The sequence below is a fragment of the Hemiscyllium ocellatum genome, chromosome 18 (genome assembly GCF_020745735.1).
Source record: "Hemiscyllium ocellatum isolate sHemOce1 chromosome 18, sHemOce1.pat.X.cur, whole genome shotgun sequence".
NCBI lineage: Eukaryota > Metazoa > Chordata > Chondrichthyes > Orectolobiformes > Hemiscylliidae > Hemiscyllium > Hemiscyllium ocellatum.
This window is the reverse complement of record NC_083418.1, coordinates 61,599,959-61,620,533: the sequence shown is the minus strand read 5'-3', so window position 1 is coordinate 61,620,533 and position 20,575 is coordinate 61,599,959. Positions and strand designations below refer to the sequence as shown.

Here is a 20,575-nt window from a genome sequence, read left to right as displayed (position 1 = left end):
TTCTTAGGCACAGGGATAATGTTGGCCCTTTTGAAACAGGCAGGGACAGTGGCCTGCTGCAGGGAGAGGTTGAAGATGTCCAAGGAGACCTCTACCAGTTGATCTGCGCATGCTCTGAGTGCACGGCCTGGTACTCCGTCTGGTCCCATCGCTTTCCTTGGATTCACAGGAAGGGAAACTGATCTGACCCTTAACTTTCTAAATTCTAGCAAATATATCTTTAGTATCTGTAATGTCAATATATCCTACTTCAGGTCTGCTGTCTAGAACTGCTAAATATGTGGTCAGCTGAATCATAATATCTATCACCAACCATGGCCAGTCCCCTCTTGTGTTCTAGTCATTTCAATTTGAGTTCCAGGTATCCTGTGCATGTTTGAAAAATATCAATTACGAAAAAAGATAGATGATCTGGACGTTTCGGCCCAAATGTTTTCTTTCCTCAATATTATGGGTGGGAAATTTCATTGCTATTGAGGGACCCAACTGAACGTAATTTACAGCAGTCTGGCCAGCACTCAAATCTAGAAGTTACAATGCACTTCCAAGGGTGCCTGACAAGACTGTGCTGATGATCAAATTGGGCCCTGTAATTTGGGAATGTGAGCTGATTTCTCAGAAATAGCACCAATTTTGATGTTTTTAGAGCTGATACCAGCAAATACAGAGCCCTGCCCAGACGAATGCATTATGAATTTAATTCATTTTAAAGATCTTGCCGCACTGCTGTTAGCAAGGAGCTTTGCAGGTTTTAACTTCTTCCAAAGCTGCTTTCAAAAATAAATTTTTGCAGAAAGGAACAAATTGAGTGTGAATAGATATGGAGCTGCAAATGTGTTGCTGGTCAAAGCACAGCAGGCCAGGCAGCATCTCAGGAATAGAGAATTCGACGTTTCGAGCATAAGCCCTTCATCAGGAATAATCATGAATAGATATGGAGCTGACTTTGCTGGTGTTGGGGTGTATTTTAAGATTTTGTTTCCACAAAACAGGCAGCTCACACTAAGCTTATTTTAATGCTGATCCAGTTTGTCATTGGGGTTGATGTTTGTACTTTTGTTGGATCTTTTTAAAAGGAAACTTTATATTTTGGAGTTGTAAACTGCTGATTTCCATTCCAGCAACATTTAATTTGGTTCTGAAGAAGATTCTCCCTGTGTCTGCGTGGGTTTCCTCCGGGTGCTCCAGTTTCCTCCCACCATCCAAAGATGTGCAGGTTAGGTGGATTGATCATGCTAAATTGCCCATACTGTTAGCTGCATTTGTCAGAAGAAAATGGGTCTAGGTGGGTTACTCTTAGGTGGACTTGTTGGGCTGAAGGGCCTGTTTCCACACTGTAGGGAATCTCATGTAATCTAAAAAAAAGTCATACTGATCTCAAATGTTAATGTTGTTTATCTCTGCACAGACGCTGCCAGACTGGCTTTCCAGCACTTTGTTTTCATTTCAGGTTTCTGGCATCTGCAGTACTTTCCTCTTAGTTAACAGGAATTAAATGATTCATTGTAAATGAACAAGTATGAATAAAAAGCAAAAAGATAATATAATTCAAAATAGTCATGAGAATTCAGAGTCCAGATTGTGCTGCCATAAAAATATTTGATTTCCTGCAGGAGATTCGGAACATTCCACTAGTAATGCAATGCAATTGACTGAAAGTGACAGATATTGGATATCAGGTCTAGTTTGAGAAACAGTTTATGGATAATGATGCCAGGCTGCATTAGACATATACAGTTCCTTTTAAACTGAGTTTAAACTGAGTTTGATGAATGAAAGAGAAGGCATAACAGCACATTATAATTGTGTTTAATCTTCAAGTGCTCTGGTAAACACGCCTTGAAGGTGACCTGCAGCAGAAGCTGATAGGGGAAGCATTTTCACCAGTAAACCTATTTGAAGACTATTTAGATAATCCTGAGGAATTAACAGCTGATCCATTAACATATATTTGTGTCTGTGCCAATTTTAATAATTCTGTATCTATATCCAGGCTCACTTCAGGTTTTGTGTAACTAGTCATCTTCCTAATCAAATTAGCTACGGCCAAGACTGTACACATAACAATATTAGGTAAAAACAATGACTGCAGATGCTGGAATCCAGATTCTGGATTAGTGGTGCTGGAAGAGCACAGCAGTTCAGGCAGCATCCAACGAGCAGCGAAATCGACGTTTCGGGCAAAAGCCCTTCATCAGGAATAAAGGCAGTGAGCCTGAAGTGTGGAGAGATAAGCTGGAGGAGGGTGGGATGGGGAGAAAGTAGCATAGAGTACAATGGGTGAGTGGGGGAGGGGATGAAGGTGATAGGTCAGGGAGGAGAGGGTGGAGTGGATAGATGGAAAAGGAGCTCGGCAGGTAGGACAAGTCCGGACAAGTCATGGGGACAGTGCTGAGCTGGAAGTTTGGAACTAGGGTGAGGTGGGGGAAGGGGAAATGAGGAAACTGTTGAAGTCCACATTGATGCCCTGGGGTTGAAATGTTCCAAGGCGGAAGATGAGGCGTTATTCCTCCAGGCGTCTGGTGGTGAGGGAGCGGCAGTGAAGGAGGCCCAGGACCTCCATGTCCTCGGCAGAGTGGGAGGGGGAGTTGAAATATTGGGGTGATTGGTGCGGGTGTCCCAGAGATGTTCCCTAAAGCGCTCTACTAGGAGGCGCCCAGTCTCCCCAATGTAGAGGAAACCGCATCGGGAGCAACGGATACAATAAATGATATTAGTGGATGTGCAGATAAAACTTTGATGGATATGGAAGGCTCCTTTAGGGCCTTTGATAGATGTGAGGGAGGAGGTGTGGGCACAGGTTTTACAGTTCCTGCGGTGGCAGGGGAAGATGCCAGGATGGGAGGGTGGGTTGTAGGGGGGGCGTCGACCTGACCAGGTAGTCACGGGGGTGGGGGGGGGAAACGGTCTTTGCGGAAGGCGGAAAGGGGTGGGGAGGGAAATATATCCCTGGTGGTGGGGTCTTTTTGGAGATGGTGGAAATGTTGGCGGAAGATTTGGTTTATGTAAATTTAACCTCCTTGACATTTTGTTCAGCTATGGTTACCAGTCAGTATGTTGTCTTCCAAGGCAAACTTGCTGCATTTACAATTCAAAGTTTATGAAAATATTTATGTGTTTTCAAAGGTTTATTAAGTTTCTAAAAATATCTGTAAGGTTATACAAATTTTGGAACTTTATTGAAGGATAAATGATTAAAATTTAAAAGAAAATTGAATTTTTGAAGCGCAATTTCTTCCATTTTTTAACTTTCTGAAAATGGCCATTAAAGTTAGAGAAATGGATGGTGTGGATGAGTTGGACTGAAAGGTCTGTTTCTTTGCTGTATGACTATGATTTTATGACTGTAATTTATACAGTCATAGAGATGTACAGAATGAAAACAGACCTTTTAGTCCAACAGTCCAAGCCAACAGATATCCCAAATTAGTCCCAGCATTTGGCCCCAAATCCCTCTAAACCCTTCCTGTTCATGTAATTGTACCAGCCTCCACCATAATTCCAACTCACTGAAGGTGTATAAGTTACCCAGGAAAACTTAGAAGATTAAAAACCTACTCTAACTCCTGGGTAACAGTTAAATTAACAACATCTTCCCTTCAAATTCACCACCAAGCCCCCAACCTCAACCGCTGACAGCTACATGTCAATATGGGTTTTGCCTCCAGTCGGATACTTGATTCAGAAATTCTTGTAGTATCTCCCATAACATAAGAAACTGCACGTGGATATTGTGGTATTGAGGAATCCAATGCTACAGCCAGCATTATATACAGACGTTAAATTCACAGCCACGTCAGTGTCTAATCCCACAATAAACTATTAATTTATGCAGCGCAACCTGCTTCTGTAGCATGATATGCTTCAAGTGATGCTCATCAAGATGGAGTGTCAGACCGTTATACCCTCAGGTCAAACACTATGATATAATTATGACATCATAGTCATGTCTCTTAAAGGTATACTGAACTTCTGAATGTGAGACATTGTACAACATCTCTCTTTTACCAAAGCTAAAAGCTTATCCGAAACAGATATACATAATTGTACATTGGCACTTATTGTTAAATATTTAATTGCACAATTAGGTGAAATGGAATTTGGAAGTTTCGAAGTTCAATTTAATACTTTGGAAATCTGACTGATTGTCCCGATCTGGCTATCATATACTCAACTCAAAAGATACACGTTGATTTCTCTTGCACTAGGTTGTTGTCACTCAACATCACAGTACAATCATCATCGTCAAAGCTTTCTTCCTCACTCTGTTTATGCATGATTAGTGTGCTGTATGTTGGTACAAGTTGGCTTCTGTTTGGTGATCATGGTGCTCCATTGAAAACAATGACTTTGTATGACCTGGGCTGGTTGTATATTTTAGAAAACTTTGCTGGTATCCAATTATGTAAGATTTGGATTTCCAACGCACACTTTTTGTCCAGTGCACATTTTTGGGAGTTCTCTACCTGCTCATTCATCATGTATCTCTTGCATTCTGCACAGTCTTTAAGTGTCACAGATCACAAGGACATTGGGTTCGATGATTGGTTGCTGGACAAGATTGCACTTACAGTCATAGAGTCATAGAAATGTACAGCACGGAAACAGACCCTTCGGTTTAACTCGTTCATGCCAACCAGATATTCCTACATAATCCAGTCCTATTTGCCAGGACTTGGCCCATATCCCTCCAAACCCTTCCGATTCATATCCCCATCCAAATGCCTTTTTACATGCCATAATTGTACCAGCCTCCACCACTTCTTCTGGCAGCTCATACAATACATGCAGCACCTGTGCGTGAAACGTTGCCCCTTAGGTCCCTTTTATATCTTTCCCCCTTCTCACCCTAAACCTATGCTCTCTATAGTTATGGACTCCCCCACCCAAGGGAAAAGACCTTGTCTATTTATCCTATCCATGCCCCTCATGATTTTATAAACCTCTACAAGGTCACCCCTCAGCTCCGACACTCGAGGGAAAACAGCCCCAGCTTATTCAACCTCTCCCTGTAGCTCAAACCCTCCAACCCTGGCAACATCCTTGTCGATCTTTTCTGAACCCTTTCAAGTTTCACAACATCCTTCCGATAGGAAGGAGATCAGAATTGCAATATTCCAAAAGTGACCTAAACAAAGTCCCGTACAGCTGCAATATGACCTCCCAACTCCTGTAGTCAGTGCTCTTACCAATAAAAGAAGGCAAATTAAAGGCTTTCTTTACCATCCAATCTACCTGAGACTCTACTTTCAAGGGAAAATGAACCTGCACTCCAAGGTCTCTTTGTTCAGCAACACACCCTACGACCTTGCCATTAAGTGTATAAGTCCTGCCCTGGTTTGCCTTTCCAAAATGCAGCACTTCACATTTATCTAAATTAAACTCCATTTGCCATCCCTCAATCTATTGGGCCATCTGATCAAGACCTTGTTTTACTCTGAGGTGATCGTCTTCGCTGTCTGCCATGCCTCTAATTTTGTTATCATCCATAAACTTACCAACTATACCTCTTTTGCTCACATCCAAATCATTTATATAAATGACAAAAAGCAGTGGACTCCATACCCATCCTTATGGCACACCACTGGTTACAGGCCTCCAGTCTGAAAAGCAACCCTCCACCACCACCTTCTGTCTTCTACCTTCAAACCACTTCTGCATCCAAATGGCTTGTTCTCCCTGTATTCCATGTGATCTGACCTGGCTAAGCAGTCTCCCATGAGGAACCTTGTCAAACACCTTACTGAAGTCCAAATAGGTCATGTCCACTGCTCTGCCCTCATCAATCCTCTTCGTTACTACTTCATAAACTCAATCAAGTTCATAAGACACAATTTCCTTTGCACAAAGTCATGCTGACTCCCTCTAATCAGTCCTTGCCTTTTCAAATACATGTATATCCTGTCCCTCAGGATTCACTCCCAACAACTTGCCCACCAGCAATGTCAGGCTCACCAGTCTGTAGCTCCCTGGCTTTTCCTTACAACTTTTCTTAAATAATAGCATCACGTTAGCTACTCCAGTCTTGTGGCAACTTACCTGTGACTATCTATGATCCAAATATCTCAGCAAAGGACCCAGCAATCATTTCCCTAGCTTCCCCTAGACTTCTAGGGTACACTCGATCAGGTCCTGTGGATTTATCCACCTTTATGCGTTTCAAGGTCACCAGCACCTCCTCCTCTGCAATATGAATCTAGAATCCCTACAGTGTAGGAACAAGCCATTTGGCCTAACAAGTCCACACCGACCCTCCGAAGTGTAACCCCCCCAGACCCATTAACGTACATTTCCCCTGACTAACGCACCTAAATTACACACCCCTGAATGCTGTGGACAATTTTAGCATGGCCAATTCACCTAGCCGGCACATCTTTGAACTGAGGGAAGAAACCGGAGCACTCTGAGGAAAACTACGCAGACACAGGGCGCCCGTGCAAATTCCACACAGACAGTCGGCCAAGGCTGGAATCAAAACTGGGTCCCTGGCACTGTGAGACAGCAATGCTAACCACTGAGCCACCATGCTCGCCATCTATTTCCCCACATTCTGTTCCTATCAAGTCCTTCTACACAATAAACACTGATGTAAAATACTTGTTCAGTATCTTTCCCATCTCCTACGGTTCCATACATACTCTGCCTTACTGATCTTTGAGGGGTCCTATTCTCTCCCTAGTTACCCTTTTGTCCTTAATGTATTTATAAAATCCCTTTTGATTCTCCTTAATCCTATTTGCTAAAGCTATTTCATATCCTCTTTTTGCCCTCCTGATTTCCCTCTTAACTATACTCCTACTGTCTTTATACTCGAAGGATTAACTCAGTACCTCCTGTCTATACCTAATGTTTGTTTCCTTCTGTTTCTTGGCCAAACCTCAATTTCTTTAGTCATCCAGCATTCTTACACCTACCAGCCTTGCCTTTCACCCTAACAGGAATATACTGTCTCTGGACTCATATTTTTGTTATCTCAATTTTGAAGGCTTCCCATTTTCCAGCTGTCCCTTTACCTGCAAACATCTGTGCCCAAACAGCTTTTGAAAGCACTATCCTAATGCTGTCCAAATTGGCCTTCCTCCAATTTATAACTTCAACTTTTAGATCCGGACTATCCTTTTCCATTTCTATGTTAAAGCTCATAGAATTATGGTTGCTGGCCACAAAGTGTGCCCTCCTCCTACCCCTCCCCCACCAACCACCACCACCACCACCACCACTGACACCTCAAGTCACCTAGCCTGCCTTTTTTCCCAAGAGTAGATCAAGTTTTGCACTTTCTCTAGTAGGTACATCCACATAATGAATCAGAAAATTTCCTTGTACACACTGAATAAATTCCACTTCATCTAAACCCTTATCACTACAGCAAGCCAAATCAGTATTTAGAAAATTAAAAGCCCCTACCATTACCACCCTAACATTCTTACAGATGACTGAGATCTCCTTACAAAGTTGTTTCTCAATTTCCTGCTGACCACTGGGGGTCTATACCACATTCCATTCTTTTAACTAATAAGTGGATCAAGTTTCTTTGAACGCAAACTCAAATGACTGTGCCGTTGTCAACTTTGCCTTCTGTCACTCCTGCCTGAGCTAGCCAAACATGTGTGAATCTGAACTCCTACAGGAAAGAGCCCTCATTGGACATTAACTTTGCTTTTTTTTAAAGGTTATTTTTAGTTTAAAACTCTATATTTCCCCTGGGATGCTTTAAAGTGTATGTGTTGCAACAATTGTCCCCAAGTTGACTGCACAAATAAACATTACTTGTGATTTCACCTAAAAGAGAGTTTGTTGAAGGTTACTTTAAAATTGGACCTCATAGAATGTTTTGTGGTTAAGTTGTCACAACCTGTTTTGAAGGAAAACAAAATTAAAACATCTTTGCTGACAAACAGTAGGGGAAAAAAGTTCAAATTACCTCTCTCCCTGTCTTTCACTGTTTGCAGACAAACTATTCCATGAGAAAGGATTTCACAAAGTAAATTTATCCCTGTATATATTCTGTATGCAAGTTCCAGTAAAGGCGACACATTCCCAAATATTTTTGGGTCTTACAGTATCTCTGTACTGTGATTGAAAGAATATACAAGTAGTCATTATTATAAAAACAATGCTATTGATTTTGCAGTTAAATTTATAAACATTAACTTCAGAGCTAAATGTTGTTATGCCTATTAACTTTGCGAGCATCAGGCAGAGATCAGAATCTTCTGTTAATGATGGGAGGTTATCATCCCTTCCCTCATGGATATCCTTTTTTAAAAATATTATACCATTATGTTGTTGTTAATCAAAATGAAAAGGAACTTGATGACAGAGTAAGCCTGTGAAATGGAGGATATTGGTTAGATATTGTAATGCAGCTTGGGGACAGAAAAGGAACTGTTTAAAGAGATATGCAAATTATACTTAATTATACCATTAGACGGACAGCTAAAGCTTCTACGTGTCCCATACACCAAAGCAGGTTTGTGGTTTGTGTCCCTGAATGATATATCTAACCTACCACAGGAAGACAGCTGGATCTGTTCAACCTATCAGGGCCTAACATGCAGCAATAACTCAACATAAAGGAAGTAAGTGCAGCAAAACCTAGTGAAACCAGCTGGAACATTCCACACTTTCCAGAAAGATACATTCCTCGTCCCTTTGGTTGGTTTTTATTGTGGTTATTACTAGTTAAACTGTCTGGAAGCTTTAAAATAAACAGGAAAAAAGGATAACATAGATTATTCCACATCATTGGTAGTGAAAACAAGATATATTCAACTTCACTGTTAATGATACGAAATTGAATTAAACTGAATTGAATTGAATTTATTGTCACGTATACAGAGGCACAGTGAAAAGCTTTGTCTTGCGAGCAATACAGGCAGATCACAGAGTTAAGTAGCATGGATAGTAAATAATAGGTAAATAGCGGCAAAAACAAAAACACAGGTACAGCCAACTGTTAAGTGTTTGTGAGTCCACTCAGTATTCTAACACCAGTAGGCTAGAAACTGTTACAAAACCGGCTGGCTTCTGTACCTTCTCCGCAATGGTTAAGGTTGTACAAATACATTGCCAGGGTGGGATGGATCTTTGAGAATGCTGATGGCCTTTCCTTAACAGCGGGCCTGGTAGCTAGCTTCTGTAGATGGGAGCTTGGCCTTTGTGATTGTCTGGGCCGAGTTCACCACTCTCTGTAACCATCTCCGATTTTGAATGGTACAGTTGCCACACCAGGTAGTGATACATCCAGGCAGAATGCTCTCGATGGCGCACCTATAAAAGTATTCACCGTGATGCCAAATTTCCTCAGCTGCCTGAGGAAGAAGAGACATTGTTAAACCTTTATAACCAGTACATCCAGATGAAGAGTCCAAGAAAGTTTGTTGTGGATGACTACTCCCAGGAGCTTAACACTTTCTACTCGTTCCACCTCTGTGCTGTTAATATGTAGGGGGGCATGAGTAGAAGGGGGAAAGAGAGTAGAAAGAGGAAAAATAAGTTGAACAATTGGATACATTAAAGTAGAATGAGGTCATTCATGCAAAAGGAAATTTGTATTTAAGTTCAATTTGCACAATAGTTTTGCAGACTAAAAGAAGTAACATTGATATTCCCTTAGTGTGTCAGATGGCCCAATTTTATCAGCACCAAAATGCACGTTTTAGGCCCACAAGTGGCATGTAAATCAAATCTTTCTTTTTTGTGGTCATACATTTCGAATTATATTGCCCTGTGGAGGCAGGGGATATGGCTGAGGTATTAAATGAATGCTTTGTGTCTGTCTTTATGAAAAAGGTTAAAAATTGCATAACACCAGGTTATGGTCCAACATGTTTATTTGGAAGTACAAGCTTTCGGAGCACCGTGCCTTCGTCAGGTAACTACTGAAGTAAGATCATATTACAGAATTTACGGCAAAAGATCATAGTGTCATACACTGATGCGATAAATTGAACACACCAAGATTGCTGTTAAGTCCTTCATCTTATAGAATGGGTTGCAGGTTTCGATTTATTAATATGTAAATCCCAGAACTTCTTTCAAGTCACATTTCTGAGATAACGTCAGGTTTATATATATAAAAAAAATGACTTCCCAGCTCAGACAGTGCTTTTAAGGTGGAGCGGTTAGAGCCTGCATGTATTCCAATCTTGAGTCAAACTGGTTCTATTTCCAAAGTAGGGATTTATAAAATATCACATGGATTAAAAAAGTATTGACTGCCTACAGATTGTGTGCTTTTTGAACAAAATAGAATATATCTGCAAATACTGTTCTGCAAATACAAATTCACCCCCTAGGCTTATATGTGTGTTTGTGTGCATTGTACTTCCAAATAAACCTGTTGGACGATAACCTGGTGTTGTGTGATTTTTAAGTTTGCCCATCCCAGTCCAACACCGGCACCTCCACTTTATGAAGGAAGAAGATGCTAAACAGGTCATGATGAAAAAAAAGATAATTCAGATATTTGAAGAATCGAAAATTAAGGTTAATGGTTCTGTGCAACACCTGTATAAAGCTGCACTCAAATTTGGAGCTGGCCTTAATTTTTCAGCTCACACATATAGTTTTATGATGATATTTCCCTTTGACGGTCTTTAAAACCTTATGAATGTGGTACATGCTATCCTTGTAGAGTCTTTAATTAAATAATGTGCAGTCTATTCTATGGAAACTTTCAGTCCTGGAGGAGGCACAAAGAATCACAGGCCAGGAAACTTAATGAGGTGAGAGTCCAAAATTCAGAACTCCAAAGGAGAGATAAACCTCAGCAATTAAGTTCTTTGGCTTTAACGGGTAGGTTGACCTTGCTGAGTGCAAGAATTGGGAAGTCAATCTCCGTATACATGTCATTGAAAGGCCAATCCACTGGAACGAAGTGCCCATCCCAGTTAAGTTCAACACATTCAACAAATACATCGCTTCAGAAACCTGACTGCATGTACGAGGCATGTACCTGGTGAGCTTGACTTCCACCAGGACTTCAGAATTCGTACTCATCATTTTATGCTTCCAGAGATGTGACTTCAAATCAATATGAATAATTGAGTTTCGTGTAGGTTCCCCAAGTGGAGCAGAGGCAGCACAAGCAACTAAGGCCAGTCATTCCTGGATCAGAGATTTTTTGTTTTAACTTGAAGGGAGATGAATATCCTTCATACTGATTTCACCTTTGTACTGTTGCAATTCACCCATGGCGAGAGTGATGGAGCACAGGCCTGAGCACGTGTATTTGGCTAGACCTTGGCTTCCAAGGCAGCTGCCTCCCTTTCCATGATGCTCACAAAAACTGCACATGGTCTTTGCTGTCTGTGCCAGATGTTCCCCTGTCTACCTCTGCAACTCCAACATATCACTTAAAGCCATCTATAAAGACTCATTATTTGTATAGGGTTCAGCATGTTTCTGGTCTCGGGTAGTCCTCTAAGTGTCAGAGGACGTAGCTGTTTCTTCCATCCATGCTGTGGACCCATGTCTGCCATTTGATCACCAGATTATGACTGGGAGCTTTTTAATGAGCATGTGTACCCCATAATGGATGTCTCTGTGTTGGTGCAAGGTGCAAATGAATACCATGCAGGTCCCTCCACTAAGGATTGTGAGACATCATCCTCAGAGGAGATGGCAGTCTACCTGGACTTGGATGAGCAGTGCATAATAATATTCTGGCGACATGGGTTTAAATACGACCATGACTGGTGATGGAATTACAATTCAATGAATACAAATCTGGAACTGCTGGAATAGCTCAGCAGGTATGGCAGCATTTGTGGATTAACATTTCAAGTCCAGTGACTGTCAGTTCTGAGGAAGGGTCACTGGACCAGAGATGTTAACTGTGATTTCTCTCTACAAATGCTGCCAGACCTGCTGAGCTTTCCAGCAATTTCTGCTTTTGTTTCTGATTTGAAGCATCTGCAGTTCTTTTAGTTTTTAATAAAAATTTGGTACTTGATCTGATTCACTGATATCCTTGCCTGATCTGGCTTACAGCGACTCCAGACTCATTTGGTGACCATGAGCTACCTTCTGAAATGATGCAGCAAGCCACATTGTTCAAGGCCAATTATGAATGAGCAACAAATACTGGCCTTGCCAGTGCTACCTACAATGCATAAAAAGAATAAACAATTCTATCTCTGCTGAATTTTGAGCGGGTTTGCTTTGCAGACTCTATTATGTTGGTGGATTACCATGTGTTGAAACCATACGATGCATTAAATTTTGTTGGGAACAAACTTACTCAATGGTTTTGTGAAAACGATTTTAAAATGCTGCAAGATATCTGTCAGCAATTTGTACTTCTGCAAACATTCGCAGGAAGTTATGCTATTCATAGCATTGCAGCAGTTCCATGTCAGTTTAGGCAACCATCTGGTAAAAAAACCTAATCATGTGCGCAGTTCTTAACTAGCCTTGTGTGTCCATTCAGTTGAAGCCTTGTACATTGTCATGCAAAAGAGCAAACAATATCACCAGGGTAAAACTCAGCCAATTATGATCCCTTTCATCTCACTTACACAGCTGAATCAAGTAAATATTATGACCATGGACCTTCAAGTTCCCAAACATTGTAATTTATGATCGAAACAGTAAAGACAAGACCAAAATAAGTTTGATGTGCCATCTATTTCAGTGCTGTGAGGCTGGAAGACAACTATAGATTTCTAGGTAATTTAAGTCTTTCCTCAATTTTCCATGATCCACCCACAACTGATACTTCCTCCAGCTGTGATCAGTTCCGTTTGATGCTGGATAAATCTGCACTTCTCTTAAATTTTCAATTTCCTGAATGAAGAGAGTACATTCAAGAGTCCCCAAGTGAAGGAATAATATTCGTTTGAAATCCTTTGTAAACCTGGCAACAACAGCATTGTAACCTAGGTTCTGTTAGGCTGAGTATTAATAGAGAAAAAGAGTTAGAATTATTCTCTATATTATTAAATTTACCTTGCTCACAAAAGAAAATTGCCAATTGTACGAAGGTCATGGTTCCCTTAATTCATTGACAGTTAATCGCCAGGCTTTGCTACAGTCTACATCAATAAATTCAGTCAGATTGGTCATAGGTTCAATTCTCAATGCAATGCTATTTTGTTGAGTTAAAATGAGTGCTGTGTGTGTGTATGCATTCTTTCACTCTGTAAATAACTGGGACCTGTGTATTTTAATATCTGAAGCTTCCAGTCACACAGGGGCTAACCTAATTGACAATCCTAAATTTGTAATCTGTGCAATTCTTTGCATTTTCAAGATTATCCAGCAAATATTATCCTGGCTGTTAACTGTCAAACAAACTGTCATTGCTACATTCTCCATGGCAATTGCACTAACAATAACTGTCCACCTATCAACCAATTAGGACTCTCATTTTATGCAGTTTACATGTGGGTTTGTCCTTGAATTTGTATTCTTGCAAAACGTCCTGATTAATGCAAAACGAAAAACGTTGACAAAACGTGTCTTTATTCAGCAACATCATGTGTTTTTTTTTGTTTTCTCATGGATGTGGTATTTGTTGCCCATCCCCAGTTACCCTTAAGAAGGTGGTGATGAGCTGCCACCATGAAACTCTGCAGTCCATTTGCTGTTGGGAGACCCGCAATGCCTTTAGAGAGGGAATTCCAAGATTTTGAATCAGCAACAGTGAAGGAACAAGCATATATTTCCTTGTCAGGATGGTAAATAGCTTGAAGGAGCACTTTCAAGTGGCATGTTCCCATGTGTCTGCTGCTGCTCTGCTTTAGATGGAAGTGGTTGTTGGTTTTGGAATGTGCTGTCTGAAGAGCTGTGGTGGATTGTGCAGTGCATCTTGAAAATAACATCCACTACTGCCACTGAGAGTCAGTAGTGAAGGGAGCAGATGTTTCTGGATGTGGCACTAACCAGATGGACTGCGTTGTCCTGGATTGCGTCAAGCTTCTTGAGTATTGTTGCAGCTGCACCCATCCAGGCACATGAGGAGAATTTTATCACACTCCTCTCTTGTGCCTTGAAGATGGTGGACAGATTTTGGAGAGTCAGGGAATGAGTTACTTGCTGCAGGATTCCTTCTCTGACCTGCTCTTGTGGCCATAGTATGGCGAGTCTAGTTCACTTCCTGATCAGTGTTAACCTCTGCACGTTGATAATGGGGGATTCAGTGATGGAAATATTATTGAATTTCAAGGAATGATAGTTAGATTTTTTTTCTTGCTGGAGATGTTCATTGGCTATCATTTGTGTACCGTGAGTGTTACTTCCCACTTTTCTGCCCAAGTCAGGATATTGCCCAGATCTTGGACATGAAATGTTCCAGTATCTGAGAGGTCAAGAATGGTGCTGGACATTGCTCACCGATGATTGCACATCCCGACTTCTGACCTTATGATGGGGAGAAGGTCTTTGATGAAGCAGCTGAAGATAGTTGGGCCTAGCCAATCGTACAATCAGTCTGTATTGTCTGAGGCATGAGCTGATAGGTACAGGGTAAAACATTATTTTCAAAAAGGCGTAAGATATAACTTTTAAGGCTAAAGGGATTAAAGGGTATGGGTAGAAAAGAGGAACAGGGTACTGAGATGGATAATCAGTCATGTGAAACGATGGAGCAGGCTCAAAGGGCTGAATACTCTATTTCTGGTCCTATTTTCTATCTTTTTTATGATTGCCACAATTTTCCATTTATCATTTTTCCTTACTTGCACCTTAAATGCTCGTGTATTCTAACTTTTTTTTTGCAATCTGTCACATTTTGACTGATTACTTAATCAGCATACTGCACTATTAGCTTGCAATTTATCTGTAATGTTCCAAATTTCTGCTCACTGGAAACCTCTTTCCCACCCTAATTCTCTTCAATCCCACTATTTAGTTTAAAGCCCTCTCTATGTCCCTATTTGTATGATTTGCCAGTACACTGGTCACAGTGCAGTTCAGCTGAAGGTCATCCCAATAATACAACTTCCTCTTTCCTCAGTGCTCCTGCCATAGCCCCATAACAAAACCCATTTGTAATGAGCCATGCATTTACCACTCTGATCTTATTTATGCCAATTTGTTCTGGCTCAGCGAGTAATCCAGAGAATTTTAAGTTAAAAATCACACAGCATCAGGTTATAGTCCAACAGGTTTAATTGGAAGCACACTAGCTTTCGGAGTGATTCTCCTTCATCAGGTGATAGTGGAGGGCTCGATCGTAACACAGAATTTATAGCAAAAATTTACAGTGTGATGTAACTGAAATTATACATTGAAAAATTGATTGTCTGTTCAGCCTTTCATCTGTTAGAAGACAGTGATAGTTTCACTTCTTTCAAGTGTAAATCACAAAACCTTTTTTTTAAGGTTGCATTCTCGGGTTAGCTGTTAACAATGGTGATAGCTAGACAATAGAAACTTACAAGATAATACATGGCTTGGAAAGGGTGGACGCTAGGAAATTGTTTCCATTAGGCGAGGAGACTAGGACCCGTGGACACAGCCTTAGAATTAGAGGGGTAAATTCAGAACAGAAATGCGGAGAGTGGTGAGCCTGTAGAATTCATTGCTGCAGAGTGCAGTGGAGGCCGGGACGCTAAATGTCTTCAAGGCAGAGATTGATAAATTCTTGATGTCACAAAGAATTAAGGGCTACGGGGAGAATGCTGGTAAGTGGAGTTGAAATGCCCATCAGCCATGATTGAATGGCGGAGTGGACTCGATGGACCGAATGGCCTTACTTGGACTCCTATGTCTTATGGTCTTATATGTTGAAGGTGTTGGCCCTTCTGTGTTACGATCGAGCCCTCTACTATCACCTGATGAAGGAGCGTCGCTCCGAAAGCTAGTGCTTCCAATTAAACCTGTTGGACTATAACCTGGTGTTGTGTGATTTTTAACTTTGTACACCCCAGTCCAACACCGGCATCTCCAAATCAGAGTATTTGAATTTTGTTCAAAATTTGAGTATCATATCAAGGTTTGCTTTTCAAACAAATGATATTTATTTTTGGCCAGCTTCTGGTTTAATCAAACAGAACTATAAAGACAAGCAAAGGAGTGAAATCAGGAAAGCAATAAAAGTGAAAAGGTTTATCACAAGCAGTTTTAGCAAACATCTTTTATATGCTTACCTAGATTTTCAGCTTAATTGTGGCCAATCCTTGAATAGGTTGGATAGAAACTTATGCTGAGCCATCACATGAATGTTATTTCATTTGAATAGTTGATACTTACACATAATTCTCAGTTATTTTTATCTACATTTCAAAACTTGTTACAAAGCTTCAGGTTAAATAGGCCTTCTGAAGCAATTAGTTTCTGGCTGTTTTATTCTTGGCTGCAGCAACTCACATAGACTCTATCTGCAGCATTCTCCAAACACAAAACCTCTGTCACTTTTACACACAAGAGCAACAGATGTATGGGATGTATGCTAGATCCCTTCCAAAACAAACACAGTTCTGTCTTTGAATTGTTTAGATGTTCCTTCACTGTTATTTGACCAAAATGTACTGCAGTGGTTCAGGAAGATGGCACACTGTCACTTCCTCCAGGCACCCCTTCAAGTCCATATCCCTTGAAAGAACAAAAATGCTCCTCCCAGTCATTTATGTGAATGCTGCCACACCTTGAAGAAAGCTTCAAAGATGTAGTCTGGTTTGATCACCCTTCCATTGAATCTGGTAGCTGCAGTGAACGTTTTGGTGGTGAACTTTCTCCAGTGCTCTTATCTAGCACTGATATACAATCCAAATCTCACTGCAGTATAAGAATGTGATAATGACAGCGATTCCATACACTAGAACCTCTTGACTTGTGGTGATTTTTTTTGTCAGTCATTGTAATAGTTTGTAAAAGGCTGAGTTGGCATAGCTAACCCTAGACTAGATTCTAAAGGCATCTGTTTCAACTCTTCTAGTCAAGATAGTTGCAGACATGTTATAATGATGCAACTGCAAGATTGTGAAGACATTTCTTAGACATCCAGATCTCTGAAACACAATCCTCAGAGCTTGCAGTTGACTGAGTCAAATGTTTTACCCAGATCAATGAATGCAATGAGGAGTTTTGATGGTGCACTCAACAATTTTCTTAGATTTTTCTGAAAAATGTTATGGACCAGACCAAACCTCCTCCAATGACGTCAAGCAAATAGCCTAGACTCTAACTTTTATCTAACTTACAGTAAAGTGTAAGGCGTTGCTTTCCATATGTGATTCAATTGGTCACATTACTAGGTTTTAAGCAAAACCCACATTATTCTTACAAAGTTAAACATTTAATCTTACACTACAGTTAAAATAGAAACAAAAGAAACAAGAATTGGTATAACTTTAACTCCATAACAGAATAATAGATTATTTAACTACTAACCAGCAATTAAAGTTTCTACAACGACTTAGCTTTTTAACTGCTTATTTAAATTGCAAGAGTTTTTTTTGAAGAAGATACAGAGATAGTTAATAAGGGTGATACTATTGATGTGTTATACTTGGACTTTGAAAAGGCATTGATTCATTGTCAGGCAAGAGGCTTGTGGGCTATGTTATAACATTGCACAGAAGGGACAGAAACTTTGTTGCTACCAAGAATAATTGTCAATGGATGTTTTTTGGCTAGAAGAAGGTTTGTAGAGGAGCTCTTCAAGGATTGTTGTTGGGATCCTTGCTCTTTCTAATATGTATTAATGACCTAAACCTTGATGGACACTACACAGTTTCAAAATGTGAGAAATCACACAACACCTGGTTATAGTCCAACAGGTTTTTGGATTTCAGTATTTGGATTTCTGAAAGACATTCAGTAAGGCACTACATAGAAAGGTTACTGCACAAGATAAGAACTCATAGCATGAAGGTGTAGAGTGCTTTTTTAAAATTCATTTTTGGGACGTAGGCATCGCTGGCTGAGTCAGCATTTATTGCTATGGTCTAAGTAATGCCCTTAGGGATGGAACTCCCCTGGGCAGTAAGCAAAGTGTTGGGACTTTCAGGCTGGCAGATTCTAACTGGTGGAGGGTCAAAAGTATCAGTGCTGGGACTTCAACTATTGACAATCTATATTTATGTCTTGAACGAAGAAACTGATTATGTTTTAGCCAAATGTGCATATAGTACAAAGATTGGTTGGAAAGCAAGTTATATGAAGGATGCAAAGAGTCTGCAAACACATTAGGTTATGTGACGGAACTAAAAAAAAAGTAGTTCATTACAGGGTGGGGAAATATGAAGTTATTCGTTTTGGCAGGAAGAATAGAAAGCCAAAATATTATGGAGAGAGACTGCAGAAAGATGCATTGTAGAGCTATTTGGATGTCCTTGTACACTTAAGATGAAAAGATTGCATTTATGTACTGTAAGTAATTAGGAATGGAAATGGATTATTGCCTTTCATTGCAAGGTGAATGGAACAAGGTCTTGCTGCAACTCTACAGGTCCTTGGGGAAATTGCACCTGAAACTGCTGTGTCTGCTTTTGGCCTCCTTTATCAAAGGTAGGTGTAATTACAAAGGAGGCAGTTCAGCGAAGGTTTATCAGGCTGATTCCCAGGGTGAAGGAATTGTCTGATGAAAGGTTGATCAGGATGGGTCGATACTGATTAGAGTTTATTGATGACTGTTGTTTGATGATCTTATTTAAATATGTTATACTTGGGGGGCTTGATGGAGTTTGGGTTCCCCTTTTCAGGGAATCTAGAAATGGGGGGTATAATTTCAAAATAAGGAGTCTCTCACTTAACGCAGAGGAAAAAGGATCTTTTTTGGGAAGTGTTAGTCTTTGGATTTCTCTTCCACCTGAAGTAGTGGAAATTGAATCATTAAATAAATTCAAAGCTGCGTTTGACAGACTTTTGAAATAAGTGGGAGTGTAGGGGTATGAAAGAAAGGTAGGAAAGTAATAAAATACAGTTTATTGTTCTGACAGCCAACTTTATGATTTTATTTTACACCCTTTCACTGTCTTCCTGACTCTGTCATTTTGTTTCAACCATGAAAGATGCATGGCAAGCAGGAACACAGGAAATAAGAGGAGTTGGCTATTCAACTCCACAAGCCTGTTCTGCCATTCAGCTAGACAATAGCTGATCATCTCATCACAAAGCAATTTCCCCATTTTTTCCCAATATCTCTTGGTGTAATTTGTACGTAGAATTCTATAATTCTCTGTCTTGACTAACTGAGCCTCCACTAGTCTCTGGTGTATAGACTTTAAAAGATTCATCACACTCTGAGCAAGATATTTATTCTCATCTCAATCCTCAATGGCCTGCCCCAGATTCTAAGGTTATGTCCCATGGTTTTGCTCTTCTTCCCAGCAGGGAAATCAACCTTCCTACATCTATCTTCGAAAGCCCTGTCAGAATTTATTGGTTGGTAGAAATTTTAAAACCAATCAATACCTGTCTATTTGGGTTTCCAGAAGGCCTTTGACAAGGCACTGCACAGGGCGCTAAATAAGATAACCACTTATGGTATTAGGGGCAAACTACTGGCATGAATAGAGGATTGGTAGACTGGCAGAAGGCAGAGAGCCAGGATAACGGGGTCTTTTTCAAGGTGGCAGTAAGTGACTAGTGCATTTCCGTGGGGGTCAGTGTTGGAACCATAACTATTAATGCTATGCATTAACAATCTGGATGAAGAAACTGAGGACTTTGTTGCTAAATTTGTAGATGACACAAAGATCAGTAGAAGGGCAGGTGGTGTTAAGGGGTGCAGGGAGGATGCAGAAAGATTTGGACAGGCTAGGAGACCAGGCAAAGAAATTGCATACACAATACAATATGGTCAAGTGTGAGGTTATGTGTTTTATAGGAAGAATAGGTGCATACTCTATTTTCTAAATAGTGAAAAGCTTTGGAAATCTGAAGCACAAAGGGACTCAGAAGTCCTAGTTCAGGATTCTCTTAAAGGATTAAATTGAAGGTTCACTTGGCAGTCAGGAAGGCAAATGTGATGTTAGCATTCATTTCAAGGGCGAGAATACAAGAGCAGGGATATAGTGCAGAGGCCGTCTCAGCTCTGATCAGATCACATTTGGAATGCTGAGAGTAATGTTTTGCCCCATATCTAATGAAGGATGTGCGGGCTTTGGAGAGGTTTACAAGGTGATCTGAGGATGAAGGGCTTGTCATACGAGGAATGATTGAGGACTCTGGATCTGTACTCAATGGAATTTGGAAGTATATGGGAGAGATCTGATTGAAACTCAGAATACTGAGAAGCCTGGATAGAATGGACCCGGAGAAGATATTTTAGTTAGTAGCAGAGACTAGGGCATGAGGCCACAGCCTCAGAATGAGGATAACCCTTTAGAACGGAGATGAGGAGGATTTCGTCAGCCAAAAGGGAGTGAATCTGTGGAACTCATTGCTACAGAAGGCTGTGGAGGCCAAATCATTGAGTGTATTTAAGACAGAGATAGATCGGTCCTTGATTCGTAAGGGAATTAAGGCTTATAGGCAGAAGGCCGGAGAATGGTGTTGAGAAACATGACAGTTGTGGAGCAGACTCAATAGGCTGAATGGCCTAGTTCAGCTCTTATACCTTAAGATTCACAACCTGCAACACAGCATCGATGAGGGTGAGCACCTCGCCAAGATCTTCCCT

General features: G+C 40.6%; 1 long non-coding RNA gene across 1 annotated transcript in view; it reads right to left on the bottom strand.

The window, feature by feature from the left end:
- Window positions 1–9,320: 9,320 nt before the first annotated feature.
- LOC132824254 (uncharacterized) overlaps window positions 9,321–20,575 on the bottom strand; it is a 427,072-nt gene continuing 415,817 nt past the window's right edge. Inside the window, exon 3 of the long non-coding RNA XR_009645652.1 lies at window positions 9,321–9,437. This is a non-coding gene — a long non-coding RNA (uncharacterized LOC132824254). The remainder of the gene's footprint in view (window positions 9,438–20,575) is intronic.